The sequence below is a fragment of the Camarhynchus parvulus genome, chromosome 3 (genome assembly GCF_901933205.1).
Source record: "Camarhynchus parvulus chromosome 3, STF_HiC, whole genome shotgun sequence".
NCBI lineage: Eukaryota > Metazoa > Chordata > Aves > Passeriformes > Thraupidae > Camarhynchus > Camarhynchus parvulus.
In genome coordinates, this window is record NC_044573.1 from 51,903,512 (window position 1) to 51,918,937 (window position 15,426).

At 42.6% G+C, this 15,426-nt stretch overlaps 1 protein-coding gene across 5 annotated transcripts in view; it reads right to left on the reverse strand.

The window, feature by feature from the left end:
- TAGAP (T cell activation RhoGTPase activating protein) overlaps nt 1–15,426 on the reverse strand; it is a 45,733-nt gene that overhangs the window by 9,409 nt on the left and 20,898 nt on the right. The gene's annotated exons all lie outside the window — the stretch shown is intronic.

Consider the following 15,426-nt stretch of genomic DNA (forward strand, 5'->3'; position numbering starts at 1 on the left):
TGTTAAATACATGGTATTATTTATATTGATTTATTGACTGAGGCAAATTACAACCCTGTTCTGGGTGCCAGTCTACTGATCTTATGAAAAGGAGGAGTTAAGGCTGAGAGTCAGGGTTGGGAATTCTTCAGTAGTGGATTTAGGTGGAAAGCACACCTGTGAAACTGTGGCCTTTCTGCTGCTTCCCTTGTGGATGCTCTGTTTCACATGTGCAGAGGATGGGGCTGTCTTAGCACAGCTCTTTGCAGATGCACGTAATGGCTACATCTGCTGCTGAATTCACCCTCAAAGCCATTCTTTGTGTAACCACATCAGACCCAGCCAGTGTAGTACTGACCCTGTTTTATGCAGAACAGAAAAGGAACAGAGGGGTGATCTCTGTTTGATTCTGGCAGAAATCCAAAGCACAAAATTCACTTTTGGTTCGATAGAGATGTGTCCAGAAGAGCAAATGGAGACTTTCTGGTTTTATGGGAGGAGTTGCTGTAGGTCACCTTTTAAGTCCTCCTGAGGCTCATCATTTCCATGTTACTGTAGTGGCGCTGGTCTGGTGACTTTTTTAGGGCTGAAACTTACAGCAATCTCAATCAATTCATCTGCAGCCCTGTGCATTTACCACTGATTTTTTTACTCACTGCTCTAGCTGATTTTTTGTTAATTATCAGTCCCATGACATTTGTAATTTCCCAACTAAATTCCATGAGCTGCTTGCAGAAATATTGTCATCCTACGTCACTGAGAATTTCTTTTGAGGCTCCTTGGCAGCTGCAGCACCACTGCTGATACTTTCAGTGGGATTCCTCAACAAGAAAGATGTATTTTTCGTTACATCTGTTAAATGTATATCCAAACATACCTGTCTGTTAAGCATCTCAGAGGGCACCTATGCAGTTCAATTCTGCCTTCCCCTCACGTCCAGCACTCTGCACAGGTGTATTTCTGAGCTCAGTCTGTTTCACGATTAAGACATGGGGTTGATCTGGAAAATGTGTGACTTGTGAAGAAAATGTGAGTTTAATGGTTGGTGCTTAGTCAGGCCAGAAGCTCAGATTACAGTTCTGGCACCAGCTGTACACAGAGCACTGGGCTTGGAGTTTCCCAGGGGACAATATGGTAACAGGTGATGTATTGATAGCACATCACCAGACTGTCCACTGGCACACAATGCTGTATCTCTATCCAATTCGCTCTTATCCATTAACAGTTGTGGGGATATAATGGCTGTTGTATGTGGAAGGTGTGTGTATAGGCCTGCCTGCTCATATGAAAAACAATTTGATTTTTTTACCCTCCTGATATTGTTCTTTATTTAATAGCTCTTTTATGATGTCTATCACAAACACTTAAATCATGCCAAAATTACTTTAAAGCAGCCTATTTTATTACAAATAAGCAGGGATCCTAAAATGCAATGGTTTGGCAGAGTAATTGTATTGCAACACAGAGGGAATCTTGGCTGTTTTTGTGAAAAGCAGTAAGCAAGCACATGCTGATTCCTGCCAAACACCACAGAGCTGTGTGCAGGCTTCCAGGGTCAGAAGAGCTGCTCTCACACCTACTTGCCAGAGCAGCTTCACAGCTTCCCCATCAGCATGGAAAAGGTAACACAGGTGTAGGCCCCAAAGCCAGTCTCCACCCTGAATATTAACAGAAAAGGCCTGTCATATGAGATGTTTACAAGTTAAGTTCCCTTATATGAACAACCTCTCTCCCTGAGGAGGCTGATTCCATCTCTACCTCCCAGTTCTGCTTTGCAGACTTGAAACTTTTGCTGTGGTCCACTCCTCCCTCAGTTTGGTACAGATCTTACAGCACGATGCATCAGAGGAATGTGTTTGTTGTACCACAGCCACTGCCCTGGGGCAAGGAGAACAGATGGCAAATGGCTGGGGTACACCTGGAGTTGTTTGCAGTCAATGTGTTTCTCCCAATCAATCCCTGACTAAGTGCATGCACTGTCCTTCAAAAACACTGGATGTTTGCACAAAGACCAGGGCTTGGGAGAGGCAGTGGATTTGCAAGGGTTTTGTAGGACTAGCCTGTGTAGAAGCTCTTCCCCTGCTGTGCACCAGGATGCTTCCCTCAGTTCTGCTGAACTGTTTTACATTTACTGGAAAGAAAGCAGGAGCAGGGACATCCTGCAGAGCAGACAAGCCTGGGTAGATCCAGCCCTCTTAAGGGCTGTATTTGCCCCTTGAGATGTGAAGCATTTCCTTATAGAAGCGAGGACATCAGTTTGATGCCTCTGCTTCCACTGGCTGATCCCAGCCAGTCCCTTTCTGCTCCCACACCATGACTGCTTTTGTGATCCACTCCCAAGCCCTCTGCCCAGCCAGTGTTTGGAGGGAGGGCTTATATAGCACTTGCTGCAAACATGGACCAATGGTGATTTTTGCTGATTTTCCCCTTTGTGTGAGCTCCAGGCAAGCTAGGCATTTTCTCCTCTTTTCTTCTCTTACACTTACACTGTGGCTATGTGAGGGACTCTAGACCATAGCAATGAAAGAACAACATTGATTAGCATGAGAAAGAAGTCAGGAGTTTACAGTGAAAAAAGAAATAAAGAATAAATCTGCTGTGACTGGAGACTGTTTCCTTCTCTCCTTATCAAACCACAAATGGGAAAACCCCAGCCACAGCTCACTTTTGTTTATTTCTCTTACTTTTGCAAATGTTTGACAGCATGGCTTTTAGGAAGGAGGAAGTGTGTGAATGAATCCTGAAACTCGCCTTTGCCCTGTTATCATACCAGCAAGGAGGCAGCAGGAGCATAGCTGTGAGAAGGGTATGGTGGGATGAGCCTGGAGCAGGGATCCTTTCAAGCCCATATAGAGCAGAAAGAGCCTTCATCAGCGCCTCTCCATGTGGAAAAGGGATTGTATTCCAGTTTTGTCTTCACTGCCACAGCTGCAGTCTCCCCAGGGAACAATAGGAACATTTACCAAAATAAGGAAAGCAGTTGTGCCAAACTCAGAAAGCTGTTGGGTTGGTTGCCTTTTGGAAGGGAAAGCTCTGTACAAGCTGTCCATGAACTCAAAGAACAAAGTGGCAAGTGGGTTCCTGGAAACAGGCCACATTTATAGATGCCTTCTGAAGGCAGCTCTGATTTCCTACCACTCTCCAGAGTCTGTTGTGGGATGCATAGCCATGGTTAAGGGTTTGATCACAGAAAAGAGGTCAGACAGACCTTTGATCAGATCTGTCTCTGCTTCCTACCTGTAACAATTCAGAACAAGAACCATCAGCCCAGCTGGTGCTGAACTCCTACAGGTTTAGTCAGGTAGAATCTGGGCTCGTGCTAAACCTGCCTTTGGAAAGTGAAATGCACTGTCAGTTTTTCCCTGCTCTGTTTAGCTGATTTCTATCCTAAATTAGATAGCAAGGTTAGATTGCAGTGTGGGTTAGATTGCACCACCCTTCTATACACTGTGCTCCTATTGCATGGGAAAAAGTTACAAATCAAAAATAACACTATAAATACAGCACAGGGTGTATTCTATGCCCTTCCCGTGACACCATTTCAGTTGCATTTGCTTTGCAGTATGGTTTGTTTATTCTCTCATGAGTGCTTCCCCCAAGACTAAGTTGGCAGCTCGAAAGATTTTTCCTCATCCTCAGGTGACTGTGTCCAGTGCGTGTTTTTTCAGTTGCGGAGGGCAGGTGTATATGGGCCATTTTTCCAAAGGGTCTGTGCTGCTGTTTGGCTGTGTCTGTGTTCAGCTTGGTATTGTATCTCTGTGGCACTTGGGAATTACTCATTCCTTTGGTTCCCTGAGGTGACTAGCCCAAAGGAATCAGGGAATTGAAGTTGCCTATTGTTTCTGACTGAGCAGATGCAGATCTAAACTTTTGCTTACTTACACAAAAATAGTAGAGAACATGTGTAATTCAGTCTGAAATCTGTTCTTTTTAAAATTTCTGATTGAAGATACTCAAACAACATTGAAAAGTGATATGCTTACTTTTTGTTACTCCACCAGGTTTTTCACTTAATTTGCTTCTTTATGTTCTTTGTTTGCAAATCAGACATGAGATAGGACTTTTTGCCAAGCTTATTTGCCGTCAGGGACTGATTATGCTTCCTACTGAATACAGAGTGGTGCGAATCTTGATTTTGCTTTTCAGGATTAACATTAATGTTTTCTTTTAGATTTTTTTTTTATGTAGGCTTGTATATCTCTTGTTTCTGCACCTTCTGTTTTGCATTGAATTTCAGCATCAAAATTATCTCAGATCTCAAAATTTGAATTAAGGGAAACAAAAAAGAACCTGGATTTGACATTGACTTCTAACTTTCATGTGATTTTTCAGGCATAAGTCATCTGACTTTCACATTAAATATGATCTGTAGACTGGCACTGGCCTAGCAGCCAGTCTGGAATAAGACCAAGAAAACCTGGCCAAAATGTAATTTGGGGTTTCATTGTATGTGTGTCCTGTTGATACAAAGACTAGAAAAGAAAGGCAGGCTTGGCAATGTAATGCCACTGCCCTGGCATCATGGGAGCTGCTCCAGGCACTGCAAGTGCCATGAACACAGCTGTTACCATAGGTGCCCAGGAGAAACAAGCAGAAGTAGTTGGATTTTGCCCGTCATTTCTCTCCAGCTGGCTTGCTCTGAGCCCCAGGGGTTTGATGGGTACATTCCTAAACTCTCCATCATTGTTTTGCCCTTGTGAGTTTGTCATTCCTGTGTTGTCACCTGCTTCCTAAATAATAAGTACAACTGGCAGTAACCAGGTCCTCAACACCACTAAATTCACCAGGAATAGGAACTTTTATGAGCACACATCTAGATTCCATTCTCTGGGCAAAAGCAGTGTCAGGCAAAGCAAATCTTTCCAGGGACAACTCTGCTAACTACAGCTGAACTCCCCTGAGCACATTTGACCCCATGCTTTGAAAGGATTATTTGTTGTCATGTGCTGTCCATGTCCTTGCACATCCACACACTGCAAAATAAAATGTTCTGTGAAGTTTTGGCCACCCATCAAACTCAAGATGATAAATTTGAAACAAACATCTCCATATTAGCTGGTGATTGCCATATTGTTGCTATTAGCAACAGCTGCCCCGTTAGTGTTTTAAATAAACACTCCACTTCTGTGCTGCTATCCCATTTTAAAGCGTGACTACCTTATGAGGATTTCTGAGAGCAAATGCTTCTCATGGCACGGGCTCTGCCTCCTGCTGCAGAGCATCACGAGGTCTCTGGGAGGAAGGGACGTGCAGGGAGTGGAGGTGCCCACAGGGCAGGCCAGGCTGGCCCCTGGCACCAGCTCCAGCCAGCACAACTGGAGGGCACTGAGGGCTGCCACACCCAGAGCCAGGGCAGCCAGGTCCTCACCTTCACATCTGCAAAAGCACAGTGACATTTCCAGGCCAGGAAAAAGGGAGAAATTCCCACCCTGCAGGGCAAGAAGGAGCTGGGATCTCCCCCTTGGGAGAGTGGGGTCAGAGGAAGACAAAAAGCTTTTGAGTTCAGCTGTTTGACCCATTGCTGGAGAGGGCCCAGCTTGAAGGTCAGTCTGTTCCCTTCAGGCCTGCGTTCCTGCAAAGGCAGCCATTAATTTATGCTGCTGACATGCAAACCAGGTGCTGCTGCAGTGCCTTTACTCATTCTGTCTGTGTGTGCCTGCTCTGGACCCTGCATTTGCTTTCAGTCCTGCAGTCACTGCACAGAGATGACACTAAGGAGTATGTAGATGTAGAGAAGGTACTCTGCATGCCACAATGTCCATTTCCCTGTTCAGTGATGGTGGAGGCTTGAAAGGAAGAATTTGTTCTCCATTTCCACTTCCTTTTAAAGGTTTGTTTGTGCTTTGTTTGAGCTTTATCTTTTCTCCCATTTAGCAAAGGATGTTTCTCTGGGAGTTTTTTTCTCTGAAAGAAGTACCTATGTGTGTTCTTACAGTCACAAACTGCTTTACTGAGAAATAGCAAAAATTTTGTGAGGGGAGGATATATCTTTAGTCAGGCCAAATGATACAGCTACAAAACCATTCTTTGGGTCTGAAAAGAAATGTCTGTCTTCACTCTCAGGACAAGCTGAGAAGAAACGCTCTGAATTTTACCAGATCCATTGATCAGTTACTTGTTAAGAAAAGATCAGATACCCCAGAAGTACCTCAAGAGGGGTCTTTTCAAAGAGAGATGAAATCCTCTTTCCTTTAGGCAACAAAAGATCTCAAAATGCTAAGCCAAAAGATGTACTGTTCAGCAACTGCTGTAACATTTGAGTAAGCCAGAGACCATGTTTGCTACAGAGGCTTAGTTCTGCCTGCGCAACACTGTGAACTGGTCTTTTCCTTGTGTAACTTAATTAAACTTAGTATTCAGAGAATAAACATGAACACTCATTAGCCCCTAAGTTATGCCAAACTGAAGATGATGGTGCATGTGTCAGGGAGTTGTTCTTCCATTTAGTAGGTGGCAGGGCAAAGCGGCTATCATTGCATTATACAAAAATCTCTAGAGTTTATCTTTCAAATTTAACCTCTTGGAATCATTACATTAACACCTCCAGTGCTATACTCAGCAAAACAATGTTTGAAGATACAACATATCATAGTAATTGACACCTGTCTGGGCTGTTTTAGGAGAGCTGCATTTCTGGAAGAGGAGTTTGCAAGGCCTTTCTTATGTTCCAGTGGTTGTTCCTCCTCCCTGGTTCTATTTGCTTCCAGAACCAAATATTCCCACAGTTTTCTTTGGATGAGAGTGTGCTGCAACATAAACCTGTCATAACTGTGAGACTGACATGAATAAACAATGCAGATAATATTTTCATTCTGGCCTTAAAGGAACAGTCCTAATGAACGTCACAAGCATGGAAAAAGTCATTATTTTAACAATGGAACATGCTTACTCAGCACTCAGTAATCAACCCCTAAATGTAAACAAGCTACAACATAGTTATCCCCCTATTAGGGAATTTTCAGACTAACCAAAGACAGATATTGCATTTTTGTGTTGGGATTTTGTGGGTGAACTCTGGGAGATGCTTCAGTTTGCCCTTTGATTTTCCATGCAACATCTGAAAGGTAGCCTGCTTTCCTTCTGCCTCAGTTTCTTATTAATAATGGGCTGAAAATAAAAGGTCACTGCACTGCATAAAGTGCTTTGATATCTTTTGGTGAAAACTGGTACATACAGGAGAAGCCTGTAAATAGTTCAGCAGTTATTCCCTCTCCTGTCTCCTTTGCTCTACACAGCAAAGAGAAGACCTTAATTTTTGCCCTCCTGGCAAACCTTTGACAAATAAAAGCATGTTTTGAAGTGCATCACCCATGAGAAAAATACGTTTTTGTCTGGGCACTATTTGTTGGGACAAAAGCTTGTCCCTCCAAGGTCTTTGCAGTTCTACTTGCCACATCAGAATGTAGCAGTCACCTTCTGGCCATGTCACATACACATTTATTTTAAGCATGAAGCTTATGGTAGGATAATATATGAAAATGTGACAACATATTATCATGTGCCAATGAAATAAACATTCAGTATGGTGACTGAACCATCCATTTAATCTAGATTGTGTAATTAGAAATATTCTGAGCATGAACTCCCCTCTCTTGCCTGGCCTCTGGCAAGGGCTCTGACGTGGGGGCTCCAACATGGTCACAGCAGAGGCTATGCTTTCATCATCAGCCTGATAGTGGAAATGGTGTCACCTGATGTCTGCATGCTCTTTGAGGAGTTGCTTCCTTCAATACAAGCTTGGAAAGAGCTGCATGGCACTGAAGTAATTGCAACTACTTTGTATCTTCAAGCCCATAAGAAGGTCCTTGCCTTATATATTCAACATAGAAGAAGTGCTGAAGGTAAGAGGTAGCTGCAAATTCCATAAACTTCATATTTAATCTTCAAAAAATCACTGGGACAGTGACTGGATAGATGTATGTATAGAGCTTGACTACGTGCTCTGTATCCCAATGACAAGCCAGTGAACACTCTTTTCCACTACTGTGACACTATCTCTGTGAGTGTTGAGACGTTCCATATGCCAAAGTATTTGATTCAGTTCATCACTTTGCTGAAAAGTGCACAGACAAGTGCTTAGCTGAATGTGCTGGGCTGGAGGATGAACTAAATACTTTTGGTACCAAGGCAGAAATCACTGCTTTATCCTTATAATTAGTAGATTTGTCCCTTTCCTCTACTCTTATCATGAACCAATGAAAATCATTGCATTTGGGCTAATGTATCATTTCACAGCTTGAAATTCTGCTCTTTCATTTTCAATACACTGGAGTACCTGATCGAGAGACAAGGCTCATTTTATACCCCACATATTGCTTATTTTTAAGAGCAGGGGAAGAATCCAATAACAAATGGGAACAATACCCTCTCTTTGGTCAACCAGTATTTTTTCTTAGTGAAATTTGGATGTGGTTTGGCCAGTGTTCTGTGTAGATAAGATGATTTTAATGAAAATAAGAAAAAAACCCATGCCTGTATTTTCTAGTTTAGTTTCTAAATGCTGATGTTGTACTTACTGAAAAAGAAAAATTCAAAAAGTTTCACCAGCTTGAAAGTAGTTGCCTAATTTCTTATACAGAGATAATTCATTAAAAGGAAATTACAGTCAGACACTGGTTGTTCTCTTCTCTTCCTTCTCTTTTTTATTCTTTACAGTTGCTTAGCAGATCCAAGTTTTAGTTCCTCAAAATTCAGTTTTTGTTTGTTCTCTTTTTCTCAATATGCAAGATACCACCAGTCTTGCAGAATGAATTTTCCCGCCAAAACTGCCTTCTCTCACAGTGGTTTGTGTGTCTGCTTCTGTACTCATGTAGGAATAACCAAATAGGGCCCCATTCCTACAGCCTGGCTCTCCAGGCATCCCAGGTATAAAATACCACCATTCTCTTTAGGTGGTGTTCAAAATTAAACAGGGATAAGTTTCCACAGAAAATGGGGAAAAATCCCAGGCCTCTGGTTTTGGATTGTGGCTATATGAGAGAGCACTTATAAAAGCCTGCTGTCATGAAATAGTCTATTATTTTTAGTAAAACTTCTCAAAATGGGGAATTTCCATTAGGAACCACAGAATGGGGGTTTCACAATGATACATGTCTGGGCACTCTGCTTTGTATGGTATGGGTATCATCCTAGTACCTGTTCCTTGGAAGAGAAGAGGGTATGGAAACGTGCCCACTGGTGGGATTTTATCTCCTTTGCCCCAGCTTCTGCACCATCTCAGTGGGAGCGGGCTGGAGCTGGCCTTGGTGGCTGTGGGAATCCTTGTGCTGGGGAGTTACCATTGGGGGTTCTGGTAAGGAAGTGGAGCCAAAGACCAGATCCTCAAAGACACTTAGGGACCTATTGCCTTTTTAATCACCCATTCACCCTGAATTAAAAAGGGACCTGAGAATCTAACTGCCTTGGCAAATTTTGGATGAGGCTAGTGTCAGGGAGAGGTCAGGCAGGCTCCAGCAGCCTGAGGTATTACTCCTTGCAGTTTGCTCTTCATGACTACTATGCATTAAGCATGGCTGAGATAAAACTAACCTGCATTTAGGCAGTGCTTTCCATTTGATTATTTTTATTTTCAGTACCAGTGAAAGGTACAGGGAGTCTACCTGATGCAGCCCCCAAATCATCTCTATAGAAAATAGATGGTAAAAACATGTAACCATGACCTAGACTGTACCAGATAATACAGAGGATGGATTTAGTATCAGGGTGCTTGCCTGGAATTCTAGGTCTGGGGACACAGAGAGAAAAGGGATGTGGCTCAGCATCTAGGTTTTGATTTGAGTTGTCACAGAAATATGGCACAAAAGCATCGCAAAGCTGGGATTCAGAGATGAATTGCTCTAAATAATGCTTTCAGTCAATGACTCGTCTCTAAAAAAATGAGCATGATTCAAAGATCTAGTTCCAGCCAAAATCTTATGAATGAAGAGATTTCATTGTGTCCCTAGAGGAACTGTTCTGAATGAACTCTGCCTTGGAATAACTTATGGGGCCACAGTGAGTTGTTCCTTTAGTGCAGTATCCTTTACTGTAAGTGGGCACTGAATCACTGATATCCTTTGGCACATCCTCACCATGGTACCATGTGTATAAGCATTTAACAGGACTTTGGCATGCTAATAATCTTGTGCACAGGCAGGAACCATTCCTTCTCCACAAACCTTGCATTAAAAAAAGGATACACATGACCCCAGGAAAATGAGGAAGGTATAATTTTCGTTCATGAGCAGTGTTAAACTGCAAAGTGTAAAATACAAATCCCATTAAGATCTTGCAGGAATTCAAGAGGTGTTGGGATCTTCCCATATAATACACAACAATAACAGAAGGGTAGAGAAAACCAAGAAGCCATCCTAGTGGATCATCTTGTTATGGGTAGTGGCACTTGCACACATCATGGCTGATTTTGTACTACAGACTCCCCAGCTGTCACTGAGCCTCACCCCATTAATGCTGGCTAACCTGAATCCTACTAACCAGCTATCCTATGGGAGAATGCATGTATGCTCACACTTCTCTCAACACCTCCAGGAATGGTTACACTTCAATTGAAGAGCAGACAGTAACAAACCTTTGAGGTACCTGCTGACTGCAGCTCTCTGTAGAAGGGGCCTGAAGGCAGTGATACAAATACCCTTGCATTATTTTCTTCAAGCCCACTAAGCTTATGGGGAGGTAGAAAGTACCAAATGTTGTCAAAGACAATTAGGAAATAACACCACCGTTTTCCTTCCACCCATACTGCTCACAGTACTCAGCAGTAGTACCTTGCTGTTAGACACTTCTTCCCAGCAGAAGCTCTCACTCTGCTCTTTTGTGCCCTGAAGTGCATCTCATTTACCTGCCTAGGTTCCCTTCAGCAGCATGAGTCCATACCATTCTCATGCCTCCCTTATGACAGAAGAAGACTGGGATTCCCATGTCTCATTCTCTTGATGGTTTCGTAATAGCCATTGCCATTGGAGATGCCCTAAGCTGGGTCCAGATCCTCAGCTTTGCCCAGGGCACAGGGTGCAAAACTCTCCCAGGACAAGAGCTGGGTTTATGCCTCCAGACCAAGCAGAAAGCAGGCAAAAGAGGAGTGAGAGCAGAGGCAGATCAGCAGATGGGACTGCACATGTCAGCAAGGGCCTCCTGTGAAGGTTACATAATAGCAGGTGCCAGTGAGAGGATGTTCCAGCCCACTGTGCACTCAAAAAGTAATCGCTGGTGACATTTCTTCACATCATCCTCCTCCTCAGAGAGGAACTGGCAGGTTCTGAGAGGTTTGTGTGTGGGAGGCTGATAAAACTACAAAGTGGGGTCTGCTTCCATGCAATGAACTAACAAGGAAGCAGGGACAAAACAGTCCCTTTAATCTGACCAGTTGTAGTAACTTTTAGACTTGCAACAATCTACAAGAGAGTACAGAAAGGTAAGAGTTTGCCCAGGTTCACCTTGCTGAGACTGGGGTTTTTGCCCATTTGTCTCATTAAGGCTGCTAGGGACTTCTGAGAGCAAAGGTTTAAGCATTCAGAATGATACAAAGTGAGGGCCATAGAAAGCCTTCCACCAGGGCTATGGCGGCTGATCGGCTGAGTAACTGTCTCAAAGGCACATCAGAGGGATTTTCTCTGCAAACCTGGTTCACGTGACAGACAGCATCATAAGATCTGTGTCAGCTAGTCGGTCTCTTGCCTCAACACTCAGTGCCTTGTGCAAGCATGAAAGTTTTCTACAACTCAGATGCAAGCATGAAAGGTTTCTACAACTCAGATACACTCAACTTCTATTTAATGAGCTCTTGACTTTGTTGCCAGTCAAGCCTGACTTGGGTTTTTCTCTTGAAAGCAACTGTATGCATTTTGTTGTTTGAGAAATTTGCTGAACTGATCATTCCCATGACCAGAATTCTCTGTTTTCTGGGACATGCTGGTCATCATTGCCTCACTGGGTCTTTCCCCAGTGCTGAGATAACCATTGCTTCTATCAGCCTCACAGCAGCTGACTGACTTAGGTTTGTGATTACAAACCACAATACACTTGAAAAAGTCAGAGAAAGGTTTCAGATTATTTGGTAACACAGAGAAGAATGGTTGTCACAATCATGCCTCACTAACTAGCCTTCAGTCAGCTCAAAACAAGGCAAAAATTCTCTTGGACCCCTGGGAAACAGTTATTTGTCAATACCACCTGTGGGTGAATTCAAGCTTTTTTTTTTTTTTCACATTTTTCTCTTGGGGGATTTCAACCTCTCACACATGACTTCCTTTGTAGACCTTCAGAAACTCAAAAACACACACGCACGCGCACACACACACACTCACACACACATACACACACACTAACACCTGTATCCATCAGCATAAATACAAGTAACTCGTCTGTGACATAACACTGACGCTTATCTAGGTTGCACTTTAAATATGCTGAACGTCATTTATCAGTCCAAGTCACTGGGGCACATTCTGTGTCTGGCCATGTTCCTCAGGTGCCTCAGTGTCCCATCAGATGAGAGCCTCATTTGATTGCAATGTTAGAACAGCAGGACCTCTGCCACCCTCCCCACTTCCAGGACGAAAGACAGGTGGAGAGTATGGGTTTTGCAAGGCAAGGTGAGAAAGACATGACCTGAGGTAGCTTCACTCTTCTCCAGATCTCCCCAGATCCTGACTGGTCCCCAGAACCACTGTTAGCCAGCTCACAGACCTCTCCATGATTCTTCTTTTCTTTGCAGTATGAGGCATCATCAGAGGCAGAGCAAAAGTGATCAAACAAACAAGTCTTCTTTTTAGAGTAGGAAACTTAACCTTTTGCAAATGTTTTCTAACCTAGAAGATGTTGAAGCCAGACCCCCAAACCTCAGGGCAAGGTGGAAAGTCAGGGAGCGTCAGGGAGCTCTAGCTGGTTCTCAAGACACCAGCTGCCATCAGCATGTGTACTCTGTGCTGGGAAGTGCAGACAGTGCTCCCAGCCTTAGGAAGGTCTTCCATGGCTATAAGACAACACTGGATGCACAGCAACAGCAACAGACAACCTCCTGGCCACTACTCTGAGCTGATGGTATTCTAAATTATCCCAAACTGACCAAGAAAACCTGCATTTTGAGGAGGCTGGCCAGAGTCTCTCTGAGTATTATTACTTTTATTTCCTGATAAAAGTGCACTGTGTGAGGAAAAAACTAACAGGATCAATCCCAACAATTGCAGACATCCATATACACAGATAGGCAGCGTTAGTGTACTTACATGATTCTGTCATTTCTACTTGGGGGAAAAAAATAGGGACATCCTGGGCAGATTTGCAGACTACACTTATAATTCGCATCAATAATAGTTCTGAGCCATACAGTGTCTGTTTAAGGGGACTACCCTGTCCTTTCTCTATGCTGACTGTATTGAGGTGTCTACAGAGCAAATCCCCAGGCAATCCTAATCTGAAGCTTCTTCATTGCAGTCTGGTCCTCTGATCCAGGGCTGTGGTTTTCTGAACAGCTAAACACAGTCTCCTTACATTGTCTTTAAAATATACTCAAGGATGGGGAAGCCCAAAAAGTCAGAGTTACAGAAGCATTCATTAAGAATGGCATACCCTGTGAATGAGACTAGCATTTGTATTAGCTCTGGAGGCTTTAGTAGTATCCTTCTACTTCCTGATTTTAAAAACAACTTGGGGAACTTCCTTTCATGGGTTATTTTGGAACTTCTGCTTGTAGTTGTGATTGAAACCAAGACCTGTGAAGATGTGTGGTGGTGGTAAGCCCCTACTGATGACCACAGCAAACCTCCACACCCAAATATTCAGCGGCTCATAGAAGCCTTGAACACAGTTGAGTTTTCAGCTTGGGCCATTCTGTTGGAGAAAACTAGTGTACATAAAAACATAAGAATGTAGGAAATTAGCAGGCTGGATCATTCTCCTGAACCACCTAATCCAGATTTCTATCTCTAATGGAAAATGATGCTACTTTTTTCAGAAATAGTTGCAGATCTCATACCTTTATAAGAAGGTTTTTCTTCCAAGTCTCTAGTTTATTAATTTTATATACTCTTGAGAAAAGCATATAGGAGTAGGCTGATTTAGTTTCTCATTTAATTAAAGACGGTTTTCCTATAAAAAGTTTGAATAATAGTACCCTGGTAACAATTCCAGTTTTACCAATACATCACCTTCTGTCCCTGTGAGCAGAAGAGCAGAGAGTTCAAAGGAAAGATTGCTGGTAGGGAGTTGGAGCATTCTTCTGGGCACCTTCTACTCTCCGAAGTAGAATCACTTTACAAACTTCTGTTTAATCCATGCAAGCTGTCCCACATATGCTGCCCTTTTGCATTATGTCTTGGCAGTGGGACTATGAGCTTGCTACCCTTGAAGGGAGAAGAACCTTTTTGTGCCAGAGCCTCTACTTTTCACAGCACTCTGTTCTCTCTGCCATATCCAGAAAGATCCTTACCTTGGTTGTTCTCTGCAAAGCAGCATACAGTTATGTTAAAAAATGGGGACATTCACTAAGTGATTTAATGTGTTCTTTTATTGCATTAGTCTTTTCATGCAACAAAAGCAAGATGAAAAATGCTTGAATGAGCCTACACTCAAAATTCTTTGTTTAATTACTCTATTTCTTCCTCAAAGGCACCTTTAAATGGTATTTTTTTGTGCTGTCTGCTAACAAATTTCCATTAAAGGCACAGCCTTTCTTTTTTGAGTGTCAGCTGGGTTGCCATTCACTTTCGTCAGCCACCTGAGAAGCAGCCAAGAAAAATAAAGACAAGATTTCCAATTTCCAGTAACCCTATCAGGAAAAAAATAAATGGAAAAAAAACCCCACCACCAAACAAACTCCAAAGAACTAGGAAAGACTGCTGCTCTCTCTTGTGCTTCTCAGAAAACAAACAAACAAAAAAACCACAAATAAACAAACAAAAAAAAAAAAAAAAAAAAAACCAAAAAACCCACGAAACAAACAAACAAAAAACCAAAAACCAAAAACAAACAAACAAAAAACCAACAACAAACCAAAACACAGACCTATACCAAGGTATCACAAAAGTGGCATTGCAAATTGATTTTAGGAATTCTGCCTTTGGGTCCCTTCTAGAGAAATTTCTCATGGGAAGTGCATCTGATACAGTAATACAAAAAGTGAACAGTTAGTGAAACTTTTTAATTACTCTAAACAATGGAAATTAAAAACTACATCTGAACTGGCTTTAAGAAGAAATTAATAAGAATGCATTTATGCCTTTCTGTTCTTTTTCAGTCATTTCTCTCTGATAAGTCACTTCTCAGCAGACGTGAATAGCATTGATGGGAAGCAGAAGATGCTCTTTGTCCATTAGTATGACAAATACTGCAATTGAGGCTGAATCAGTAGGTGCAGCCTTTGCTATTTCTCAGCCCTTCAGACTGATAAGTTAGTTCATCCTCTGACTAATTTAACGAGTGTGGGCTTTACAAAGCAGTACCAACTTGTTA